General features: G+C 42.1%; 1 protein-coding gene across 4 annotated transcripts in view; it reads left to right on the forward strand.

Annotated features, from left to right (window-relative positions):
- The window catches only part of LOC113984744 (cytochrome c oxidase assembly factor 1 homolog), a 55,860-nt gene that overhangs the window by 8,031 nt on the left and 23,484 nt on the right, over positions 1 to 24,345 (forward strand). For 2 of the 4 annotated variants that reach the window (XM_039378399.1, XM_027715014.2), the window contains exon 2: positions 20,236 to 20,438. The exons of 1 other annotated variant lie outside the window; for it this stretch is intronic. The gene's annotated coding sequence lies outside the window, so the exon portion shown is untranslated. Of the gene's footprint in view, positions 1 to 13,493; positions 13,513 to 20,235; positions 20,439 to 24,345 lie in introns of those variants that run through there. One more of the 4 variants, XM_039378400.1, reaches the window with a different exon arrangement.

Raw genomic sequence — 24,345 nt, forward strand, 5'->3', positions numbered from 1 at the left:
CTCTGCAGACATATGGGGTTCCTACGGCTCTAGTTTGCACCGTGATATACGCGCTCCTCCACTAAAGCAACAGGACCCTTACTTGTTCCACTTCTCCCTTCGATACCCCCTTCCCTTTTAATAACAAGTCCTTGCACTAAGAGAGTGCTTTCATGACACACCCTCAGGCAATTTCAGTTTGTAGTCCCCAGTCCTTTGCTCTCCCAGGAGTCCTTGCTCTTGGTCATCCTGCTGCTTACCTTGCACTGGTTCTGACATGTGTTGGATCCCTCCATTAGCCGCTGTGACCTATTAGCCTGGAAGAAAAATAGCAGAAAGGTGGGTAGCTTTCCCTGGAACAGTGAGGTAAATCAGCTGACTAAATGATCTAAGATAAAGGATCAGCAAATTTGCCAGTGATACTAAGCTGTGTGGTGTGGTTGACACACTGGAGGGAAGGAATGCCATCCAGAGGGACCTGGACAGGCTTGAGAGCTGGGCCCATGTGAACCTTGGGAAGTTGAACAAGGCCAAGTGCAAGGTGCTGCATCTGGGTTGGGGCAATCCCAAGCACCAGTACAGGCTGGGCAGAGAAGAATGGATTGAGAGCAGCCCTGAAGAGAAGGACTTGGGGGTGTTGGTTGATGAGAAGCTTGACACAACCTGGCACAGCCCAGAAATCCAGTCGTGTCCTGGGCTACATCCAAAGCAGCATGGCCAGCAGGTCAAGGGAGGTGATTCTGCCTCTCTGCTCTGCTCTTGTGAGCCCCTACCTGGAGCACTTTGTCCAGCCCCAGGGCCCCCAACATAAGAAGGACATGGACCTGTTAGAAAAAATCCAGAGGTGGCCACAAAGATGCTAAGAGGGCCTGACCACCTCTCCTATGAAGACAGGCTGAGAGTTGGGGCTGTTCAGCCTGGAGAAGAGAAGGCTCTGGGGAGACCTTAGAGCAGCCTTCAGGTATCTGAAGGGGACCTACAAAAGCTGGAGAGAGACTTTTTACAAAGGTGCATGGATAGGACAAGGGGAAATCGTTTTAAACTGAAAGACAATAGGTTTACATTAGATATTAAAAGAAATTTTCTACTGTGAGAGTGTTGACACGTTGGAACACATTGCCCAGAGAAGCTGTGGAGTCCCATCCCTGAAAGTGTTCAAGGTCATTTTGGATGGGGCTTGAGCATCCTGATGTAGTGTGTGGCATTGCTGCCCATGGCAGGGGGGTTGGAACTAGATGTTCTTTAAGGTCCCTTCCAACCCAAACCATTCTATGATTCTATGATCAGAGGAGTACCGGAGCTGTTGCAAGTGCAGCTGGGAGGCTGGGAAAGAGATTGAGAGACTTGACCTCTCACTTTTGCAAGTGGCTTGTTAGATCAGCTTAGCTACCTGTGAAGTGGTAGTTTGATTTGTTTCTTTTACAAAACAGAGGCCCTACAGTGCATCTTTTTCCTCTCCTCCTTGTCATTTATAGCTGTGTCATTCAATCTGGGAAAATTTGGGTGGATTCACAGTTTTTGTCACAACATCACATTAGAATCTTTTATTTGGAAGGGTTATCAAGCATTTTCTACATCATTCTCCTACAGGCATTTGCATATAAGCTTTCTTTAATATGTTTCTGTGGCCTCAAACCAGTTGGGTTATTTGGTCTTCCACTGTTATTTATATGTTGGGGAATAAAACCATTGCTATCATCATGTTCAGATACCTCTATGCTTTTTAAACATGCTTTTTCATATTCTACATTATCCTCAAAGAAAGCTTTGAATCAGTTGTCTTTCTCACTTGAACTAGTTTCAAAATTGTACCTAAAGCTAAATACAGCTCCTATATTCTGAGGAAACTGCTTTGAAACGAAACAGAAATTTGAGAAGCTTTGTTAGCTGCTTCAGAGAGAGTCAAGCACATGATATGTTCCACCAAACCCCCTGGAAAATTAATAAACAAACAAACAAATAAATAAACAGTTTTTTCCCTACTGCCTAACATCCAGCTATATTTGAACTGGAAGAGCAGAATATCACACCTCAATGAAATTCTGATTATTCCTTCAGTATTGTTTGAGAAATGATGGAATACTTCAGTGCATTAATAAAGCAATTTAGACATCCATCTGCCACAGTGGTGGAGCTCAGAAGATCAAAAGAACATTCTCATCTGCTTGACACACACAACACCCAGCATTCATTCATTAATGGCATACTTTCAGCGTAGGTTATAACTGTACACATTATACAACAAAGCAGTACCATGAAGTCCTCTGTCCCTAGGGAACAGAGGGAGGAGGAAAAAAAAAGGCTTGTTGATTAAAGCATTCTCAGTGGCTGAGAACATCACTAACTCTGACATGTTTGACTGTGAACTTCGAAAGGGTGGGAAAAATAACTGCACACCACCATCTTCATTTGATTGTGTTGTTCAGAATGAATTCCCCACTGATAAAATAATTCCTGATAAAAGGCATTCTAGCTTTCCAAAGTCATACACTCAAAGCAGATGCAGTGGGGTTGCGTTGTAGTATCAGTGCTCTGTCAAAAAATGCACAAATTAGTGGTTTGTGTCTGCCCATATATTTTGATGACAGAAAGGTCTAAATGTATGGGTTTTAAGCCAAAAATGATCCATTTTAGGTTCTGAAGAAAAAGAGAATCCATCTTTCTCTGGCAGATTAAAAAGACCAAACCCATTGTCTTTGTCCTGTTACCTGTTCCATAGTGTCTCTAGCCTAAAGACCTAAACTTAATTGAAAAGCAGAAAGCCCACGGCAGGGGATTTGGAACTAGATGATCTTTAAGGTCTTTTCCATTGTATAGTTCTATGACTTGCTTATTGGTTTTGCATTTTTAGAAAATAAATTTTCTCACCTCTGATTTAGGAAAATTCCAGTTGTAATGATGCTAACTGGGCAGATTCCAGATCACACTCGTTCCTAGCATGGTAACGTTGATTTAGCGGCAAAGCACCAGGAACGAATCTGGCCCTGTCTCTCCATGAAAGTGAAAGTGTGTTAGCCAGTTGTTTCAGCATGCAGAGTAATGTGCCTTAGGATTGCACACAGCTAATCCTCTTTATACTTTGCTGACTGTAACCTGCTTAGTCTTACATGAAATGTATTCGTCGTCTTTTCCTGAGCCTGATCCAAAGCCTGTTGAAGTCAGTGGAAAGAGTCCAGCTATTTTTTCAGTAGTTTTGGAGCTGACTCTATATGAACAGCTGGTCTAGCACTGAGTCTTCTAGTTGAAAGGCAACGAAAATAAGCAGCACCAAACCACATTGGTGCTGTATTAAATATATAAATGAAAGTAATGTGAAACTTGTAAAACCAGACTGGACAAAACACTCTGAAACATGCTGCAGGGAACAGTCTAGTGCTAGCAGGGGAATAAGTTAGCTCTTTAATGATTCCTTTTCCATAGCTCTTACTTTTCCATGTATTCTGTAATGTAACAGTACTTTTTTCTCCTTGGGCAAATAGCTGCCAGACAGCAGCCCTGGAATGAGAACATATGTAGTGTTTGCTTTTATCTTACATTACAAAAGAAGCATGAATGCCTTGTGTTATTCCAAGTATAAAATTACAGGTGTCAAATCATTTGGTGCATTAAGTGCTGTGCCAGAAAAGTAATCCAGTAAAAATAGCTATGCCCTGTCAAAGCTGAGCAGTTAGTATTGTTATTACGGTTCCTTGCATGGCTCCAGCAGTGGAAGATGGCACAAAACAAGTGTAAGAGACCAGCAAGAGACTTGCCTGGAATTGCCCAGAGCATAGAAAGACAGGAAGATGGAAACTAGGTAAACCTAAGGGCCCAAGCTGAGAATCTGCCTGATCTGTTTTGCAGTTGGTTTGAACTCTAAATATGTGGTTAAACAAAAGCTGGTTAACATCTTAAGGGCTGATTTTTACCCACAGATGCCAAAGAATTATAGCAAAGAGTGATTTGTGTTTGGTTCTGGGTAAGTGTATGGTTGACCCTCTGTCCTAAGGAGTATACCATTTAAAAAGTAGAATGATATTTAGCTGGAAGGGTCAAAGAATTTTATCATCTCTATATTACAGGTGAGAGTGCAAAAACAGGGGTTAAGATGGTTTGGCTGGGTTAAACAGTCAGCATCTGCCTGTGGCAGAGGTCCCCTAAGTGTTGTCAAGTGCTTTACAAACAAGGCCATCCCTACCAAGTTGTGGCATGGTTGAGAAGTTGTGAATGAATGTAGGTGAGGAAGTTTGCTGTGGACCTGAACTAGAACAGGAGATACAAAACCAGGACATAGCAGAGTACAACATGAGGTTTTGGTATGTGAATTTCTCCTCAGCAAAACTTGGAGAGCCACACACACTTTATGCAGCTTCTGGAAATTAAGTTGTACTTTTATTGTCCATTCCACAAAAGCTGGATTTGAAGAAAATCTCTTTATTAGGTGATGTCCCTGAAGGGGGCAGAAGAGTCACTGCATTCAATACTTTCTCCAGGTCTTCAGTGCTACTGTGAAACCTCGACAGAGATAGCCTGATTTGCTAAATTGGGAATATGCTGCTTCTGTCAGTATAGATGTTCAGAAGCTTATTAAAGGACATAGCAGCTGACAAGTGAATCTTTAATCCCTGTCAAATCCCTTAGTTTATGACCAGTGTAAAGCAGTTCATATAAAAAAGAAACTTTTGCTCCTCAATTCATGTGTGTTTCCGGATGAGATGTGTTTACTTCCACAGTGATAATCGGAACACATTTTACTTATAATTTTCAGGATGAATTTTGGCTGCCTTAAAAACATTCCCAAAACGCCAGCTCTCCTCCTCTACTTCTTGAAAACCATGGGAGTCATAATCGGTGGCCATGCTGGTATTTTAAGTAAGTGGCACGAAGGGTGTGGCAGGCTGCACAGTATGCTGCTGAGCAGCAGGCCTAATCCCGATGTGTAGAGGCTGCAGTTGTGTTAGAAGGTCAGAAGCGACAAGGACAGGTAGGCACCAAAACCTACCTGTCCTGACAGAGATGGGAGTTAGGGGGGTAACGGTCATGCGTGTTGATTTACAGGCAAACTTTTAATTTGGTTCCTCTCCTTCTTTGCAAACCACATGCTCTTGCTCAATGTAAATATCTCATGCTGCAGCGACTAGGTTCCTCTTTCATGCAAGTTTCGTTTCCATTAATCTGTGAAAGGACTGTACCAAAAACCAGAATCAGCTATGAAGGGGGTTTTAATTTCTGAAAAAAAAAAAAAAAAATCACTGCAGTGGATTAAAGGATGCATCTAGTGTACCTCGGTATGCTGTAACGTGAGCTATTTGTTCAATAGTTAGCTCTAGTTAACTAACATGACTATTCATTCTAAAATAAGCACCCTGGCAGTGTTTGCTCCCAGGCAAATACTTGTTCTGCTACAGTTCTTTCTCAGCTCGGCTGCCTCTGATCCCCTTTGCAAGTGCCGAAGTTGTTAGCCTTTGTAGTCATGAGAGTTAATTACCACTCATTTTGTTCACTTTTCTGCATGGCCAAAAGCTTTTATGTCCTTTACGTGATTCGGGAGTGGAAAGACTAGCCTGCATTAAGGGACTGTTTCTTATGCAATGTATGATTAATAGTTGCCAAGAAGTGGTCTGCCACATGCTACTGGCAGGTTGGTGGCTGTGCAGCTGCACTGCTAATTACATAGCTGGGCTGTTTAAACACAGTGTATCTGATGGTGGAGATAGGCTCCAGGGCCCTGCAGGAGATTGAGGTTAGGTAAACTGGGCCACCTGGGAAGTGGTGGATAGATGTGGCATCTGGGGACAGATGGGATGGATCTGCTGGGGATGAAGTCTGGAAATGTGGAGAGAACAGCTATGAGCCATGATACGAGCCAGTGAGTAAAGGAGCAGAGGAAGAAGTTAGCAGCAGGCGAAAGCAATTCGTGTAGCAATCAGCTGTGCACAGCATGGCCCTTCGGTATTGGACTGGACTCCCTTAGTGTTGGGAGTGGTTGTGGTAGTAGGAGAGGAGCATATGTTATTGTTTAGCTTTCATATCAGTCCAAGAAAACTAGATTTATCTCCCAGCCAAAAAGCATTGTCCCCACCAAAGTGAATATTCAAACACAGTGCACTTTAGTGGTTGTGGCCTGCAGTAGCAGGAAGCTCAGCAGAGACCTCATACTTCTAGCATCTCTAATCTCTGGAGTTTTCTACTTGAATTATGTTTTTCCTTTTCAGCTAAATAAACCATAGCGAAAAGCCTTTCACTGTGTGCTGAGATACTCTCAAGTGCTCTTGTTTCCAAGGGTTACTTTATGGGCACGGCGGTGCAGCCTCAGAACAGAGCTCTTACGTGTCCCAGTTACAGAATTACTTCCCGTGCTGCTGACAGCTTGATTTGTGGAAGAAAAAAAGAACAAAATGGCAAAACAAAACTCAGCCCACAGCACGAGAGAAAAACAGTCTTGCTGTGCTATAGAGGAAGCATCAAACACAAACATTTCAAAGGAGGAAAGCTTCTAGTCTTCATGTACATGATAAAAATCCTTTTACAAGGATAAGTCACATAACTGTAACTATTTTTAAGCTTTAAAAGTTTCCTGTTTAATACCTGTGGGATAAGTCTGTGCAGCTAGCTGGAGGCCAATTTTAACCTTGAACCATTGAAATCTGTTTACTTGTGGCTTGGTACAGAGCTGGCCATTGTGGTTTTTTCCTGCTTTGAAATAAGGGATATCTGGGAAACCTCTAGCACCACTCCTGCAAAACAAAAAATCCGTATGATTGACTGTGCACTAGATCTGTTTTACTTAGCTGCCAGGTGTTGCAAAGTAGCCAGATACTGAAAGTGGGGCTAATCAAGCAGACGTCTGACTTAGAAATTCACCATTATGCCTTTATACTGAATAAGATGGTCAGTAATAGATACTAAGAGGACATTAAGTGCATGTATAATTGCAGAACTGTTTCATTCTGGTCTGAGACGAAGCAGTAGTTAGAGAAGACTGAACTGAGATGGTCTGCTGTCTAACAAACAGTTTTATTTCTGAAGCGAAATCTTATGGCGATGCTCTACAGGGCTCACGATTCATACATCTGATAGAGTGCTGAAGGGAGCTGTGTCTTGATTGACCGCTTATAAAACCGGGATTTTGCTAATAAATGCATTCTTCAGAATTACAACCCAGCAGATTCTTAAATGTGGAGTTCATGGCTTTGTCTTGAAGAGTAGTCTCCTATGGTTACTGTGTACTGTGTTTTTATGATAGGTGAGACAGCTTCCTCCTGGCCACTTAGTTATGTCACTATTAAATGGAGAAAAGGAATTGCCGATGACCTAGTCTAAGAGGGGTAAAGCAAACAGCAAAGCACTGCCATTTATGAAACAACTTGCTTTAAGCACATTCTCTAGTTAGTCTAAGTCATCAGTCATCAAATATGTTTATTGTCTTCTTCCTCCTCTGTCTTTCCCTGAGCTGTATTATAAAGCAGTGCTTTGACTGGAATTGGGAGTACATTATGGGGGGCTGCTCCTGAGAGCAGGCAGGGACTGAGACTTTCAGTAGGGACTGAGCCAAAGCATGGAGAGACGAGCAGAGCCCAGGTTGCAAGAGTTGCTTGAGTCAAGTGTTGCTTCTTAAGGAGGGCTCTGAAAGGATATATGCAACCATGGATAAGCCATGCATTAGTCCAGCAACTTCCTTGATGCCTGTTCCCTATACTACCTCTCATCCCTGGAGTTGCCTCTGTTGCTTCCTTCTGATGCAGGCTTTGGTCCCAGACTGGATATTTCTCTCCGTGTCATCTCCCTATTCTCAGTGCTAGGATTTCCTGTTTTAAATCCAGAATTTTGAGAGGAAAACAATATTCCCTGGTTATGAAATTGAATAAGTCAAACATACCTTTAAATAGCTGCATGTATTTCTGGCAAGAGAATCTGAGACTGCAGGCACAGATCAGAGTGAAGTGTGGCATATAGTGAGCATCCCCAGTTACCAAACTGAATATGGCCACCCAAATGGTCATCTTTTAAAACTAAGTGGTACAGGTGAGCAGCTGTATTTTGTTAAGAATTAAGAGAGACACAGAGGAATTGATTTTCCAGAAATACTAAACTAGGAGGCATTGCTTTGTTGCTCATAGTACACAATTTTTCCTAAAGTCAGCCAAATATGCAGTTTTGGAGATGTACTTCTAGTATGTGCTAAGCTCAGGAATCTACCTTCACTAATAATTTAAGAACATGTCAGGAATGTTTTCTTCTCTTCACATGTCAGTATATGCATGTGTATTCATCTGTGTATGTGTGTGTATCTCCCATTATTAACAGTGAGCACTAAGTTTAGGCATCAGGGATGAAATGGACTGTAAAATTTCCATGCCATCTGCCCAAACGGCACACTGGCTTTAAAAAGAATGCTCAGATGTTTATGAAAGCTAGACTGAATGATGATGATGAAGTCTCTGTGTGAGGGAAAGCACTCATTTCTCAACTGGCAAGCTTTTTTGAAAATCAGAAATTTTTGCTATCTGATGCACTGTCTTTCAAATTTGTGATTCCAGTTTTCTACTTTGTTAAAACAGCACGTAGATTGAGCAAAACAAAGTTAGTGGTTTGACAAAATGTTTTGATATGTTGTTTTAGTATGAGAGAGGGTTTCTCACCCCTCCATGGGAAAGAGCTAGTGGTCAGCATGGGCTGAGGGTGCAGCGACCCCAGTTTTGGTGACAGAAGTTGTGTCACTGGTTTTGTTCTTTCACAAGAACTATGGGATGAAAGCAGCACCAGGGGCAGCAAATTTGTAGAGGAAAAAATACAAATTTGATTACAATATTGGTTATGCTATTGGTCAAGTTCAGCCAATTGCATTTGTGTTGAGCAACATCCAGAGCCTGCTGAAGCCAGTGGGAGTTTTGCCATCAGCTTCCCTGAGGAGTAGGATTTTGCTCATTGTTTAAATTAGCCCTATCTTCATGGGAACATATGGAGCAAATGCAAAGGTTTTGAATTGAAGAAACCAGTAAGCAGCTTTATGCATTTACTTTGTTACTCAGGTAAAAGCTGAGACAGCAAAACCCATCTGCTAGACCTTCAACACATCCCTGTAAAACTCATGGTGAAGTCAGAGCATTCTTTTCTATTTTATTTATGGCCCTGGCTGCCTGAATGAGTGCATCTGGAGCTCAGATGTCTGATGCCCTTATTGTAAATTAGTTAACTTGAAAAACTGCACACACTGTCAGATCTTTGCTGTGGAAATGCCAGGCTCCATAGTTGAGGTGCTTTTGTGTGTGCATATGTTTTTTTATGTGAAAAGGCTCTTGAACTTTATGCATAAACACTGTTCTCCCCTCTTTTTTTTTTTCCCCTCCCTCTTTTGTTACAGACTGTGGACTAACATTGAATATTCAGGGAAAGCTCCCCAGGGAGATTAGGGACATGGACAGATTTTAAACAGAGACTTAATGCATGGACACGAAAGGACAAACATTCTAGTGGGAATACTAATGCAAATTCCCTCTTTGGGGTCAAAATGCATTAAACAGCTGCTTGCATGCTAAAAATGCTTTTAAAATCAATAAAGATTGGAAATTATAAAATTTATAAATAGAGATCATGCACAGTGAGAATAAAAGTACTTCACTGACCCTTTTGTTATAAATCATACAACAGTATGTACCAGTGCTAGAGAGAAGCACATCTATGAATCCCTTTCTGCAGGGCTCAGAATCCCAGATCCCACTGAAACTTACTTCAAGCAGAATTTGTCTGTATCCTTCCTGGAGGGCTATGGGAACTGAGACTTAACAGCACTAGGAATTAGATGCCTTGACATGAGTAAACTGCTGTTATCATCAGTTACTCTGATTAACTGTTGTGGAAGATAGCCTGTTGCTATTTTTAATAAATCTACATTAAAAGAATTTGAGTGAAGCCATTGCACAAACAAGCAGTAATAGTACATATATTTGGGCCTGCTATGCAGCAACTAAACTCAAGTGGAGTCCAGCTGTAAAAATGGGCAACCTGGATGGGTCAGCATCTGAAACTGGGTTGAATAACAGCAACATGGCAATATCAAAGCCGCAGTGTGGCTTTAATTGCCACACGGTGGGTATTTATCATATAGCTTTGTGTGTATTTAAGAATAAATGCAATGAAAAAAATATTTCTGAAATAAATATATTGCCTTAGCATTGCTGTACATTTGCCTTATGGGTCCTTCAACCTGACTCAACATCACTGCTGAGACCTGGTCACTGAAATGGAAACAAGTGTCATTTACAGTATAGAAGTGCAACAGCACCCGTCTAATCCTTAGATCATTTAAGTTTCCATTGTGGACCACATTTTATTACCTGTGCATTTTATATGACCCATTGCCTCTGTTGCCACATGCTGTGGTAATCCCTAAAAAAACCTGCCACTAAATTGAGGCCCTTTGTTTTAGATGCTGCATGCTTGCAGCTGCTGGAAGCATTTGACAGCTTTGAACTCTCTATTTTTTAAGTTCCATTTTAGCAAAAGAACAAGTCTGCAGTGTGGAGCCCTGCAGCACACTGCTCTGCAGCCTGCAGCTTTTCATTGCTGCCTGCCTTCTGACTGTCCCCATAGCTCTTTCTTTTGGCTCCTCTTTGCTTTCTACCAGTTCAGACATTTCTTTCCAACCTCACAGCTTTTTCTGGTCTGCCACTCCTAATTGTGCTTTTTAAAGCATTCCTTGGAGACATCTTTGCACTAAAAGTTGTTCCCAAGCTTATTCTGCAAGCCAGTTTTGAGGGTTGTGTTAGGTGTATGTATCCTGCTTGCCACTTGGAAGGCAGCGGTAAGAAATAGGAAGAACTGCAGCTGCTGTTTGTAGGAGATATAATTTTGGATTTTTTCAGAATGAGGTGGCCTCTCTAACCTTAGTCTTGCTCTCAGTAATGTGTGTGGTGTAACCACATGCAACAGCGTGTGTTTTGAATGTTAAAGAGGACAATTTCCTGTGAGAACACAATTGCTGTTGACATATATGGCAAGACTTCATGATGTCTGCACTCATACATGGCCATTGAAGCTAATGGGCCAGAGAGTCAGACCCCTCTCCACAGACTAGTCCTTGCTGAAATTAATACTCTGTGAGCCCCTGAGATGGTGCCTCTGGTGTTAACCAGGGTGCTTTTGCATGCCCCTGCTTTTCACCCCTAAAATGCACAGATGTCTCAAAGTAGTGCCACTGTTTTGTACCTACTTCTGCCATACTTGTCTGTTTCTCAGAAATGCTTGGAGAAGACAAAATGCTAAAGGGAGAGCATTTTTCCTAGCTTGTGGTATGTACTTTTCCTCAGAAGGTGTGATGCACTGTGAAGCTGCCTTGAGTTCTGCTGCTGCCACGCCACCGGGGCTGCTCCCTGTCGGTCATGTGCTACGTAGAGATGGATTAAAAGGTGAAGAAACCAAAAAACGCAGGACTGGAGAGTGAAATGAAGCCACTTTCCTTAGTGTTCTTCCATCCCGAGGGGAAGGTGAATAACGCTTGTGTGTGTGTCCAGAAGGTGGCACCGGCAGCCCGAGCCTGCCTGCAGCTCTTCCCTTGTCCGGGCCCAGCCAGGCGGGCAGCGCCGCCCCGGCTGGAAACACCCTCGCTAATCCGAGGTCTCAGCCTCCTTAAAGGCTCTTAACCCTTTAAGCCTGTAACCAAGCCTGTGCTCTCATTGCCTGGCTCCAGGCCTCTGAGCCCACGGGTGACTGGCGTGGGGGGTGACCAATAATCACTGCTGTGATTGGGATCTTGGGACTTGAATAAGCAGCTAAGTCCTCAGAGCAGCAGAAGCTCTAAGCAGCAGGATCTTTGCCACCTCATTACAAGATTAGTTTTGCTGCTGAAGTGGAGAAAAGCCTGTCTGAAGACACCATTCAGGATTGGTTTTTTTAAAGGATGTTTCACGACAGGTGCTGTGTGGGCACTGCCACTCTGTTAGTGGATGTGCATGTATTGATGCAAGCAGTTGAGTTATTACTGGCAAGCATTTCTCAGGTGTCACAATTCCAAATACTAGAAGAAGAGACACTGGTTCATCTTCTCTGTTTTGGGAAAACCTCTATGAATGTGGAAGGTAGACCTAGAGTAGGATTTTTGCACTGTGATCTGAGACTTTCGTCCAAAGCCTGGGGTGAGGAGACACCTTGGGGCTGGAGGGCCCTTAGCTGAGGACCCCTGGGCAGTGAAACTGTTTTGCTGCAAAGGAGAGCAGATAAAACTTTCAAGCATGCTTAAGGAGTCAGACAAGTTAGCCTTTTCTGCAAGAGCAATTCTGGCTGTTATGTTTGCCTTTCTTGTGATGGAAGATAGCTTTCTTAATTTAAGCAATGGTTTTCCAACCTCAGAAACCACAGAGATCCATATGAAATTTTGGAGATATCCTGCTCTCTATGCTGGCCAGTCTATCCCCGTTTTCCCTTACTAGCATTACGGCTCTTGGTTAAAAAAAGAAAACACAGCATATTTTTCCCCTCTTTTCTTCACCCCATCTCACCTCAGCAGGAGCCAAAACCAAGCTCCTGTGCCTACCACACAGAGCCAAATGCTGTGGTAGGAAGGAGAAGACAGGCACCGGGCCAGCTACCAGCTGTGGCGCCGGTGCCAGTCCTCATCTTCCAGCCGCTGCCCTCCGTTCCCTCTGTGGCCGCCGTTCAGTCCTGAACAGTTAACAGGCAGGAGCAGATACTTGAGGGAAAGCAGTGGTCTGCCTACTGATCCTGTTCGTCACTTTTGCGAAAAAAACACAGCAAAACAACATCCAAAATAACCCCCAAACTCCCAAAGCTCTCTTCTGTGCTTGTTCTTAGGCGCTATTAGTTTTCATCTTGTGGCATGAAATTGAAAAGCTGTCTTGAATAAAATCCTGGTATCTGGGCACAGTGTGTTACCATGTGCCTTCAGTTTAACAGTGTCCTGAAAGGACCCTTTTTTCTTTATAGCTATACACTAAGTAACTAGAAGTAATGGTTTTACAATACAGATAATTAAGTCCATTTATATTTTAAAAAGGTTTTACCACTAAGGAGGAAATGTGTAGGTTGAAAATAAGGAGTAGAGGAGAAGTTGACTTTGTACTGGAACAGCTTGCTTTTTCCCAGGTGCTTATCTACTGTTGATGGCTCTTGGCATTGTGCATATGCAGGAAGGCAGAACATGCAGCTGGACAAGAGGGCTGCATACAGAGAGAACATTTTTGACCTTTCAGCAGCCTCAGATGTTGCTTATTTCTAGCCATGTCCTTTGTTTCTTACATAGTTCCCTTGCTAGACATAGTTAGGGGCTAAGCCTCTTGGTTGCTTTTTCTTTCCTTCTTTTTTTTTTTTTTAATGTTGTTGGTTAATACCACTTCTGATAGATTCTTTATCACCTGCTCCCTGCAAGGCAAACTAGAGGGCTGCTTCCCTTCTGTAGCAGCTGTGCTGGAGGACTGCTGATGAGGAACAAAATGGGAGCTACTGACCAGTAATTTGAAGGCTGGCTATTAAAAAGAAAAAAGCCAGCTAATTAGAGCTTAGAGGAAGAGGCAACACTTTATGCAAAAACACCAGAAGGTAAGCCCTCCAAATCCCATACACTCCCCGTAAATAGCTATAATTAACCCCACAGTATTCAATTTATTAATTAAAATTTAATTAATATTTTCTGTCCTTGCCAATCACCTTAGAGGCTGTCAGGAAAACATAGTGGCAGCTTGGTTTCCATAGAGCAGTAGTGACATTAAAGAGGGCAGAGGCACAGAAAACTCATCTCGGTCTCCAGGTCATACCTGTGATAAAACAGAGGTGAAACTGGTCACTGGATTTCTGGGAAAGGAGGGGATACTGGGAGACAGTGCAAGCCCCAGTATTCTCCTGGTCACTTCCAGATGTCACCCTACAAATGCAGCACTCACCTGGTTATCTGAAATTGTGAGAGAAAGGAATAGTGGAAAATGTATGTTACTTACTTGACCACACCAACTGAGGACTACTGTACAGCGCTGTTTCACTTGGTTTTGATGTTCTGCTTGGTGCTTTGTCGCTTTGTCTGACATATCTCTCCTGAGCTTCATGGACTGTGCCAAAGTAGAACAGCTATTGCTTAAAAATGCTGTGTCTGCACTAGTAGCTTGGTGCACTGCTGTTCTTCTCCAGGGATGGGTGTCCTGGTCATTCATACCACCCATGTCAGTATGACAGACACCCGTCAGTGTCTGAGCACCCTTCTGAAACAAATCTGTTGTTATCCCCGAGGGGAAATGTGTCATCAACTGTGTAAACTACTCCAGGGTTTGCTCCAAACAGATAGGATAGATTTGGAAGACACCAAATGTGTTTCCTTCAGCGAGGACAGTGCTTCATCATTATTCAAAGTTGGGCAATAGCATCATTTGTGCTCACCCTTTCTTTTCCTAGAGAACGCAACAATTTTTTTTCTGGCATTATAATGTGTTTGACACAGGACTGCTCAGCTGGCCTGCAGCATCTACCTGTTAGTACTCTCCGTATTTTGGACTGAAAAAAGCCACCAAGCCCATGAGCCGAATATAATGACTGTTAGCTACAGGGTCATGAGAAGAGATGTGAGCTGAGTGCTGTGCAGCATGGCTGCAGCCAGCCCACTCAGCAGGGAACAAACTCTAAACAGTGTGGTCATGAACCATCCTGCCAAAAGTGGCCTGTGGGCAAGGGTCTGTAGTACAGGCCTGGTGAGAATGGCCATGGGTTAAAGAAAGTCTTTTATTCCCCATTTAACAGAAGACAGAAGGGCATACACTGACTCAGCAAGAGAATGTACTCAAGAGTACATTGAAACCAGATCTCCCAGGTCACAGGGGAAAAGCTTTCAGTACAGAACTGTTAAAAGCAAGTGGGAGAGGAGGTGGGACACAAGGACTATCATCACCAGCTTCTTGTCTTTTCTTCTCTGGATGAACCATGAGGGGTTAGGCAGATTTTTGATATACCTAGTGGTTCAGGCCCTTCTGGTAGGGAAGTGGCATGCCATGTCTCAATCCTATGGAGGCCAGACACCAAGCTGTTCAGTGCAGTGCTGAGCGCACCCAGAAGCAGAACTGACGTTTGCCAATGAACATCACCATTAGAAAAGCAGTTTGGAGTCTCTTTGACTTCCAGACTTTGGTGCATAACTACAACTTCAGGACCATCACAGACTGTGCTCTTATGGTCTCTCCTATGGTCACACAGGAAACCAGCCTCAGGCCCATCAGACTGTGAGTCAGATCTCCCATCAGATGTATGCTCCCAGGTATGGCAGTGGGGGCTGGAATGAACAAATTCTCGACCTTTGTGTGAAAAGAAGTGCCTTTGATGCCCTGCAAAAGAGCTCATGCAGGGCTGTCCCTGTTCTGCCAGCAGCAAGGCCAGAAGGGTGGAGATGAAAATGCCTTTGCTATTGCAGTGGTTCTGTTGGCAGCAGGCTGGGACACTCGATAGGGTAACATTGAGTCACAGCAGCATATGTAATCTTGTGTTGCCACACATGATGAAGCAGGCTCAATCCATTGTTATACTGTTGGTAATTCCAGATACATTTCAGTAAAACTGAGGAAGAAGGAGATAGATGCTGAGAATCACTGCAGCCTTCATCCTAAAATGGAGGTCCAAAAGAGCACAGTAATTGTCCAACAATGATTGCAACTTTTGCCTGACTTTGTATGCATCATTTAGTCTTTCTTTCTTTATTTTAAATAATTACAGCTGAATTTTTAGAAAAGTATTTCCTGAACCTCTCAAAAATTCATCAGCTTCCCCGTCTTTTACAAAAAGAGTAAGGGGAAAGAACAAACCCCAGGCAACTCACTGCTAAGTTTTGGATTTGACATGCAGAACAACAAATTCATCCAAAATGAGTTTTGCTTTACTGTTAGTCATTTGTTCTAACCTGCAATTAAAAGGCTCAGCATTTGTTCTCATCGCTTTCTGAAATTACATTTTCCACTTCCTAGGCTCTGGCCTCAGGCAGTGGATTTTTGAAGTAATCATGCCTTGGTAATTAATGTTTAAAGCTGAATGTTGCAACTTTTAACACAGTGTGTTGCTGAGTAAACAGCAAAAAGAATACAAAAAATACAAGGCTTTTACTGGAAGCTGCAGGTTTTGGAGACATTATCCTTAGAGCTCCCAGCTGTAGTACATTTGGTTACCCCTTCCTCTATGCTTGCAGATGGGGGAGACAGCCATGCTTAAAAAAAAGTAGAGGAAAATAAACACCACATTTAATCTGTCATTTCTTTGTGCTACTGACTCATCACCCCAGAAAGCTTGCTGGGAATGATTAACTCACACAGAGAGAGAGGAAACAAATCTTTGACAAATGGTCTGTACCTGTAACATGACCAGTGCTATTTTTGATTTTTGCAAAAGGGTAGGAAGACAAGGGATGAAGCAGGAAGAGAGAAGGGGTAAAAATGGAAGAGGGGGAGGGTAAATTGTGGTTATAAATTCCCTTTCTATTTCATGTCATTTTGTTTGTCCTGGGTCTGCCTTTCTCTGTAGAAGCCGCATCTTCCAGTCTGTTATTAACCCAGCTGGATTTACCTGTGACAGCAGCCCATTCTACACAGGGCTCCTAAGAAAGCAAAAGTGGGAAAGTACTCCTGTGATCCTGTGAGTGATTTCTGTCAAAAGGGGCAGGGGGGTCACACTGTACCATGGGAGAGGTGCTATTTTTCATACACAGAAGGATTTCATGGTCTGGCAAAGGCCATTGACAAAATCCTAAACAGATCAACTGGAACAAGAACAGAATACTGCTTTTGGATAGTTTTATTTCTTTTTCTCCCCCCTTCCCCTTCTCTTTTGTCTTCCAAAAAAGAGAATAAAATTCCCAATCCAACAAGCAGGTTGGCTAACCTGCAGGTTGAAGCAGGTGCTTTGGGCTTTGTTACTCCTTGATGTTCTTTCTGCTCAGAAGAAACCAAAACCTAAAGAGCTCCTGCAAGAACTCCTTGTGTCTGATTCTGCATTTAAGTGGGAAAATGGAACCTCCCAAATAATCTTGCCTTTCTGGAAGTGAAGAAGACTGTAAAAAAGATTAGTAAAAGACACATTCAGCACTAGTCATACTCATTTGGGTAACAGGCAAGTTTCTGCCTGTGCTCACTTCTAGTATTCATTATGAATGTGTATTAGTGACTTCCTAAGCAGTAATCCTAGCAGAACAGTAAATGAAGCCTTCTGCTTCAATAATTTCCTATTCTTTTAGCATTGTTTATCAGGATGCTGATACATTAACTGGGTACCCAGTGCTTGACCATTTTATTATCCATTGCTTTTGTTATCTGCCCAGATTCCTGATCCTAAAAGGATTAAGTTAATTTTTAGATGATTCTGCTGTTGAAGCACAGTGATTTTGAATTGTTTCATTTGTTTGTTTTTTATGACTTCTTTAGAAGTTATCCAGTAAAGATGAGGGCCTATTTGTACCAAATTTAAGCCTACTCAAAATATTTTGTTTGTGTTTTTTTCTGTTGATTTTTACAGATCTCTTAAAAAACAGAGGTTCAGAAAGCACTTCTGCAGGATACAGAATGCTTCAGTTACACTTCATGTTAGATGACACAGATCATTCAGCATTTTGCTAGAATGAAGCATTACCAAGTCCCATGGAAAAGAAAATTCCTTGGGATTAAGAGCAGTGTGTTTTTCAATAAAAGTTTAATCCTAAACAAATCATTCAAATGGAGTGTAATAAAGACTAGTACAGCTAATGAAAAGATTTTGTTCAACTCAGTAGGCCCTCAAACAGGCAGAGATAATGTGCTTGCCCTTGCTAACAGTGTTCACTGAGCTGTGTTTCCTTTCCTAGGCTGGAAATTAGATTTCCTTCTCCATTGTTTGTATAGAAAAACTCAAACTACTCAAGAAGGTCATGTGGGAGCCCCTGTGTTTAGAAGAAGGAGCTGCATTTGAATAAAAGATACTTCCCAGCTTCACGTTCAGCTACTTAGCAGTAGTCAAAATAAGTGTCCTTACCATGCTTTTGAGCTGAAGCCCTACAGCAGGCTGTGTCCTGCACACACTGCTGTGCTGCAGTGAGGGACTGTACAAGATCCAGCATAAATAAACAGCAAGCAGCCATCTCACACGCCTCCTCACGTGTGCGTGCATGTGTTTGCACTGGGGAGCAGGTGTATTAAGCCACCCAAGTTTATACACGTGAGGTGGGAAATGTTTATCATTTTTTGTCTATGCTCCATTTCCAGCTTATTCAAATCCTGTCCAGACTTAACATCCTTTGTTCTTATCTTGCCTACTTTGAAGGCTTTGGACCTGAATTGGGCAGGTCCAGCACTGTCAGCTGTCTGTGGACCACACTTCAGTTGGTACATTTTTATCTAGAGGACATTTTGAGAGACATATGACTGCTGACTTCCAAGACCATTTCCTAAGGACCAGGGTTCAACAAGAAGCAAGCAGACACACAGGAGCAAATTGATCAGAGGCACAGTCACCCAAGTATCAGGGATGAGGGTAAAATTTAAGGATCTGGCTTTCTTCTTGCACCACAGCATAATTTGCTCTCTTTGTTTTGTTTTATCTTTTGCTCTTTCTCGTCCTTACTTCTTCACTTTTAGAATGAGAGTGGCCAAGGTCATTTATGCTCCAAATTTCTTTTCTCATTCTGAAACTGGCAGTGAATGCTGTAAGTTTTCCTGAAGGAAAACCTTTCTTTAGAGGTGCCACATACTACAGTTTCTCTCCAGGAGCATGGGATAGGGAGAAAAAACTCTATTAGTAACCCTTTTGCTGTGTAACCTTTCCTTAAAATGCCAGCAACTGAGCTTCCACAGAGAGAACAACAAATATTGAAAGAGGAATGTGAAGGACATTATGAAAGGAGAAAGCAAGAAAGGGGATCTGCTCAGACAAGTTTCTCAGGAAAGCTGATGTAATAAGTACTGTAGAAAATCCTAGCAGTTGACATAACTTTCTTTCTAAATAGCTGTGGATCCCAGCAAGCTGGGAGAAACAAAATGTACATCTGGGAATACAGCTGAGCAGACTGTTTTGCCCAAAAGAATATAGTAGGTGTAAAACTTCTTTTCAAAAGATGTCATTGAAGTTTAATTGAAAAGTGTCCTTTTAATTAAGGCTGAGTGACCAGTGGATGAAACTCTCATTTCTGTTGGGACTGTTCATGATGATACTGTAACATTAACTCCCACACGATGGGAGTATTCAAGAGGCTGCTGTTGGGATGCCATGGTATGCAGTTCTGTAGCAAGCATTCAGTCTGATTCCTAGAGTTTAGCAAACGTTTAATAAGCTTTTTAGCAGCTGTCTTGAAAATTGACTGACTTTGTATTGGCTGACTTGCACATATTTCAGCTTGGTTTCCTTCGTAAAGGACCGTACTCAGCAGGTGTGTTGTACACGTATCCACATCTGTGTATACACAGTTTGGGAATCTCCCTCCCTGTTATAACAGACCTGACAGAGACATGCAGGGTCTTTGAGCAATTGAAGATGTTAGACTTTTGTGGCAGCAGGTGGATGGATACCAAAGGACTTCTGGATATTCTCTGCAGGGGAGAAGCTGCAGGAAACTGTGGTCTCTGTCAGCCTTGGAGACTCCAAAAGACCCAAATCTGGAGGATATCAGGTGTTCTTATTCCACTTTTCACAAAGCTTGAGGGTTGCTTGCAGCCTGAAATGCTTCATCTTTAAAAGCACTAGCTCCTCTACTTTGTTTCTCCTGGTACATGTAGAGCAAAATATTGCATGTGCAGAGACTGATAAACAGAAAGTGCCATTAGAAGTGCCATTTACAGGTAGCCTAGTTCATAAAAATTGGATAAACTGGCAAACAAAAAGTCCCAGCACATGGACTATTGCAAATTGATTCAACATTACGAACAGAAGAAGAACTGTACAGAAGGAATGTCTATTATGAAAATTATATTTAGTTACAAGGCTGACATACGTGGTCTGTTACCTCCTTTTTACAAATACCGTTAGCATGGCAGGAATGATTTCATGCTAAAGAGTGTGTGGTTATTTTCATAAGGTTTTTGTGAGTAAGACTGGAGAAAGCTGCAGGAGATCCCTAATGTTTTTGATAGCACTGTCGTAATGTCAAAATATCATGTGCAAACTTCTCGCTTTACTGTAAATTGGTTACATGGAAAACTCAGGCAGTAGGACCGACAGTGCTAGATGTTGTCTTGGAGTGGAATATTGAGTGATCATGTTGAATTCTTGGGAATGTTTGAATATTCTTCCTCTGTCTCTGATACATACCCACTCCTCTGCATTTTCTCTTTTGTCTAGGTGGAGTCTGGATAAGACCTGTCAAGGGAGCTTCTTAGCTGGTTTGGGACTACCTAGTGATAGTGATCTTCAACTGCAGTTTTAGAGGAGTGGCACCAAAAAGCCAGTTGTTATGCTGAGTGCTTTACAGGACAAGTAACATTCCCTGCTTCCTCAGCTGCCTGAAAATCAAGCCATAGATATTGAGCTTCAGTTTGAATAGGGTAAGTCAGAAACCTGCATACATTGCATGACTGAGTTTAAAATATAGTTATCAGCCTATCATACAACTGTCTGAAACAAAGCCAGGGGAAAAATCACTAGAGCACAATGTTTTGTAGAGGACACTGGCAATCTCTCCCCGTTGTACTAAAACTACAGTAAGTGAGGTCTCGTTAGTACACCCTGGTGCTGTACTGATGTTGGGTTGCATTTCAAGAACTTCCTAAGTTACAGGAGTGCGGAGGCTGGAAAACTGCAGTGGGTCCACTGGAAAAGCCCTGCCCACTGCCAAAAAGAGTCTTGCTTCTTGGCCATGACAAAAGCTCAAGATTTCTTAGTGCAACTTCTGTTTGCTTCCTAAACTGCAGAGTGCAGAAGATATCTAAACTGACTAGTTATTTAAGAGAATAAAGTAGCAGTCTACCTTTTTGTTTTACTTGGTTAAAACCGAAGATCAGAAAGACGTCAAAGTAACAACTCTCTATCCCTAAAGATACAGTCTTCAGAAAGGTTACTATATACCTAATGAGACAGTAACCTTTCAAAAAAATCCGCTCTATCTGAGATACAGTATTCCTAAAGCATCCCTTAAAGTTACTGTATCCCCAAAGATACAGTAACCTTTCAAACCCCTCAATTTGGGGTTTCCTTGTGATTTGCTAGGCTTTGTTTAAGAGAGTTTCCCCCATCTAAGTCCTTGGTGGCTCCAGTGATGGTGGAGGAGGAGCTGTGTAGCAGGCTGCTCTCTTTTTGCATGGAGATGAAAATCAGGCTCCTGGGCCTTTAGGCTGGCATTTGATAAAACTTTGTTCCTTTGCCATTCGCACTAAATCCTCTCTGGTGTCACATTCACATAGGAAGCCCTTTTCCATTCCCACACAACCCCCATACATACTGTTGTTTCCTTAAAAAAGTCCATTTGTGGCTTGAAAAGCTCATATCAGAATCAAAGCTATTGAAATCTCTCATGATTTCTTATGTTTGTTCTTTTGACATCTAGGCATAGCTGCTAAAAGTCTGAGAATGTTTGCTGTTTCTGTTTGAATTTCTTCCCCTCTCCACCCCTAAACCAGGTGGCATTTTTAACTTCAAATTGTGCAGCGGGGAGCATATTAAACACTAGATCTGAGAGAAATGGGACATGATGGGACTGTAGCTTTAGGTGCTGCAAACAGTCCAAACCTCCATATTAAAAATAAACAACTTTTTTGGTTTAAAGTGTGATCAGTCCCTCAAAAAGCTACATGAAATCCATTTTCTGGATGATGTAACGTATGCCTGCCTAGTTTGCTTCCTATTAGGTTGTTAACATTTGCTGCATCTCTAACTGCTGGTTATCGAAGGAAGGACTTAACTCTCTGCCAGAACGTTGTGACTAATTAAAACCTTGCCTTTAACGTTTAACGAGAAAGTTCTTGCTTTCACCAGGAAACTGGTTTAGACTCCTAATCCCCTAAAGCACAAATGGCACATAGTGCATCATAGTTAGCAAGCAGATTTGAGAAAAAAACACAGTCAGAGGAGTGGAGCTTGTTGCATAAGTTAAAAATGATTAGTTGATTTCTTTTTACTTTCTCCACCAGTACTGGATATTATGCATGCTAACTAGTATTCCCTTCTCAGCAAGGTATCCAGACCTTGTAGGGCCAGTTCTTTTTACCAGTAAGACCACCTTTACATCATAAAATATCCCAGACAAAACATGCCCAGGGGAAAATCCCATGCCTATAGATACTTTCAAGCCTTTTCAACCGTTTGCTTGACTAGCTGCTTGCCTTGGGTGGAGGAGAATGGCCTGTTAGAAAGTGATGGCCAACATAAATGGAGAAGAACAAATAAGACAATTAAGGGTGTGTCTAATGGATCTGAATACGAAAGGATCTGCCCATCTGTGCCAGACTTGGGCAGAAGAACAGAGCTGGTAAGTTTTAGCTCTGTCAGACAACTGCCATCTTGGAAATGGGACTGGATTTACACTGAAGAAGCATCACATGAGGAGAGTAATGTTTGGGATACTGTGGGTCCTCATTACTGATTTTATAAAGATTAAAAAAAATACCACAAGGTGTTTCACAATGCATTTACAGAGAGAATTTTAAGGGCAGTGAATAGTGCATTTTATTCCAAATGGTTCATTTAACAGATGTTAAATATACATCTGAACACTGTCACTTTGACTATTGAAGTCAGCAAAGTCATTACCTGGTATTAAACTCAGAAGAGTCTTGCTTTTTACCTCTACACCAAATCCCATTCAATTCAGTATGAATACAACAGTACATTTAAGTGGAATGCAAGGACAGAGACAATAGGAAAATCTGGAGCTGAATTTCCATTTGAGTACTCTTGAACTTTGTGGTATAAATCTTCTTTTCCTGCAGTGTGATCTAGTTTATTTTCCCCAGAAAGAAGTATATTTTCTTTTTTGCAAACAGAGGCCACATAAAACACATGGTTGTCTTCCGAGCAATGTCTCGAAGACCACAGCTTATACATTATAAAAAACCAAACAACTTCTGTTTTGAAGCTAAATGAAGGTTTTTAGTCTATCAGCATTTTTATTCCCTACCAGTTTTCTGCATAATGGAAAATATACACCCTTAGAAGGGTAACAGCTATGATAAGTTGTTAAAAACAAATTATCTCGGAAAGTAATTTTTTCCATTATGAAAGTGGCTTGTCATATATTAGTGAAATGAATTAGTCACTTAGCACACCTTTCACAACCTCAAAATAATTAGATTATGGCCTATATGTTCCCCGTGTAACAGGAGCAGCTCTCCTCTTTGTACATACAGCACTATCACTCCACAGTTTCTGATTAGGTTTTATTCATATGGAACCATAAATCACTCATAAATCAGTCCAAAGCCTAAAACTAACTAAACCAGTTCATATTTCTCGCATGAGCTATTCTACTTGCACGCCTTTCCAAATTAAACATTTCTTGTTGGGATATAGAAAGATTCCAGGTACGTGGTATTCTATAGAAAAAAGGTGACAGCGTGACATACAGAAGATGTATGGATGGGGAAGGGAGGAAAGTAGGAAAGCAACAGGGAAAGAAAGGGACATTTGCTTTTGATCCTTTCAGTAGAAGAAAGTCAACTGAGCAATAGCTACCCAATTCATCCTTTGATTTATCCCTGTTTTCTGGAACTATCCAGAGTAGAAAAGGCTCAAATGGCATCTCATCAATGTATGTGAGGGGAGAATGTAAAGAAGAGGGACCCAGGCTCTTTTCATCAGTGCCCAGTGATGGAACCAGAGGCCATGGGCACAAACTGAAACACAGGAAATGCAGTCTGAATATCAGGAAAGGTTTTTTCACTGTGAGGTTGACTAATTGCTGGCACAGGTTGCCCAGGGAGGTTGTGGAGTCTCCATCCTTGGAGATACTCAAAAGCTGGACAACCACCTGTAGGCAACCAAATTTGAGCAAGGATATTGGAAAAAGTGACCTCCAGAGAGGTCACAGCCTCAGCCTTTGTATGATACTGTGATACTACTTTAGTCTCTTGTCAGTGAGAAAGTGATACAACTCATTTACTCGGTGGCTCCCTTCAATCAGGAACTGCAAATTTTAGAAATGCAAAGGGTGCTCCAGCAGCCAGGAGCTCTGGAAGGGACCCCAACAAGCACTTAAAGTTTGCAGTGGGAAGGAGTGAAATGCTTGTGGGGTCAGGATAGGCAACTTTGCATCTGGCAGATTAATAGAAACAAAGGAGGAGCTCAAGAATCACGTGTTACTTCCACTTCAATCACTCAGAGAATCATTCCTCTCCTTTTTGTTTCAGAGAGGGAGAACTGTGACATAACTAATAAATATACTTCAAGTATCAACTGATTACTACATCTTTGTGCCAGCGGCATTGGGGGCACAGGAGGGATGCTGAGAACTGCTCTGAA

Source organism: Pipra filicauda, unplaced genomic scaffold (genome assembly GCF_003945595.2).
Source record: "Pipra filicauda isolate LSUMZ 115617 unplaced genomic scaffold, ASM394559v2 scaffold137_size4652046_pilon, whole genome shotgun sequence".
Taxonomy (NCBI): domain Eukaryota; kingdom Metazoa; phylum Chordata; class Aves; order Passeriformes; family Pipridae; genus Pipra; species Pipra filicauda.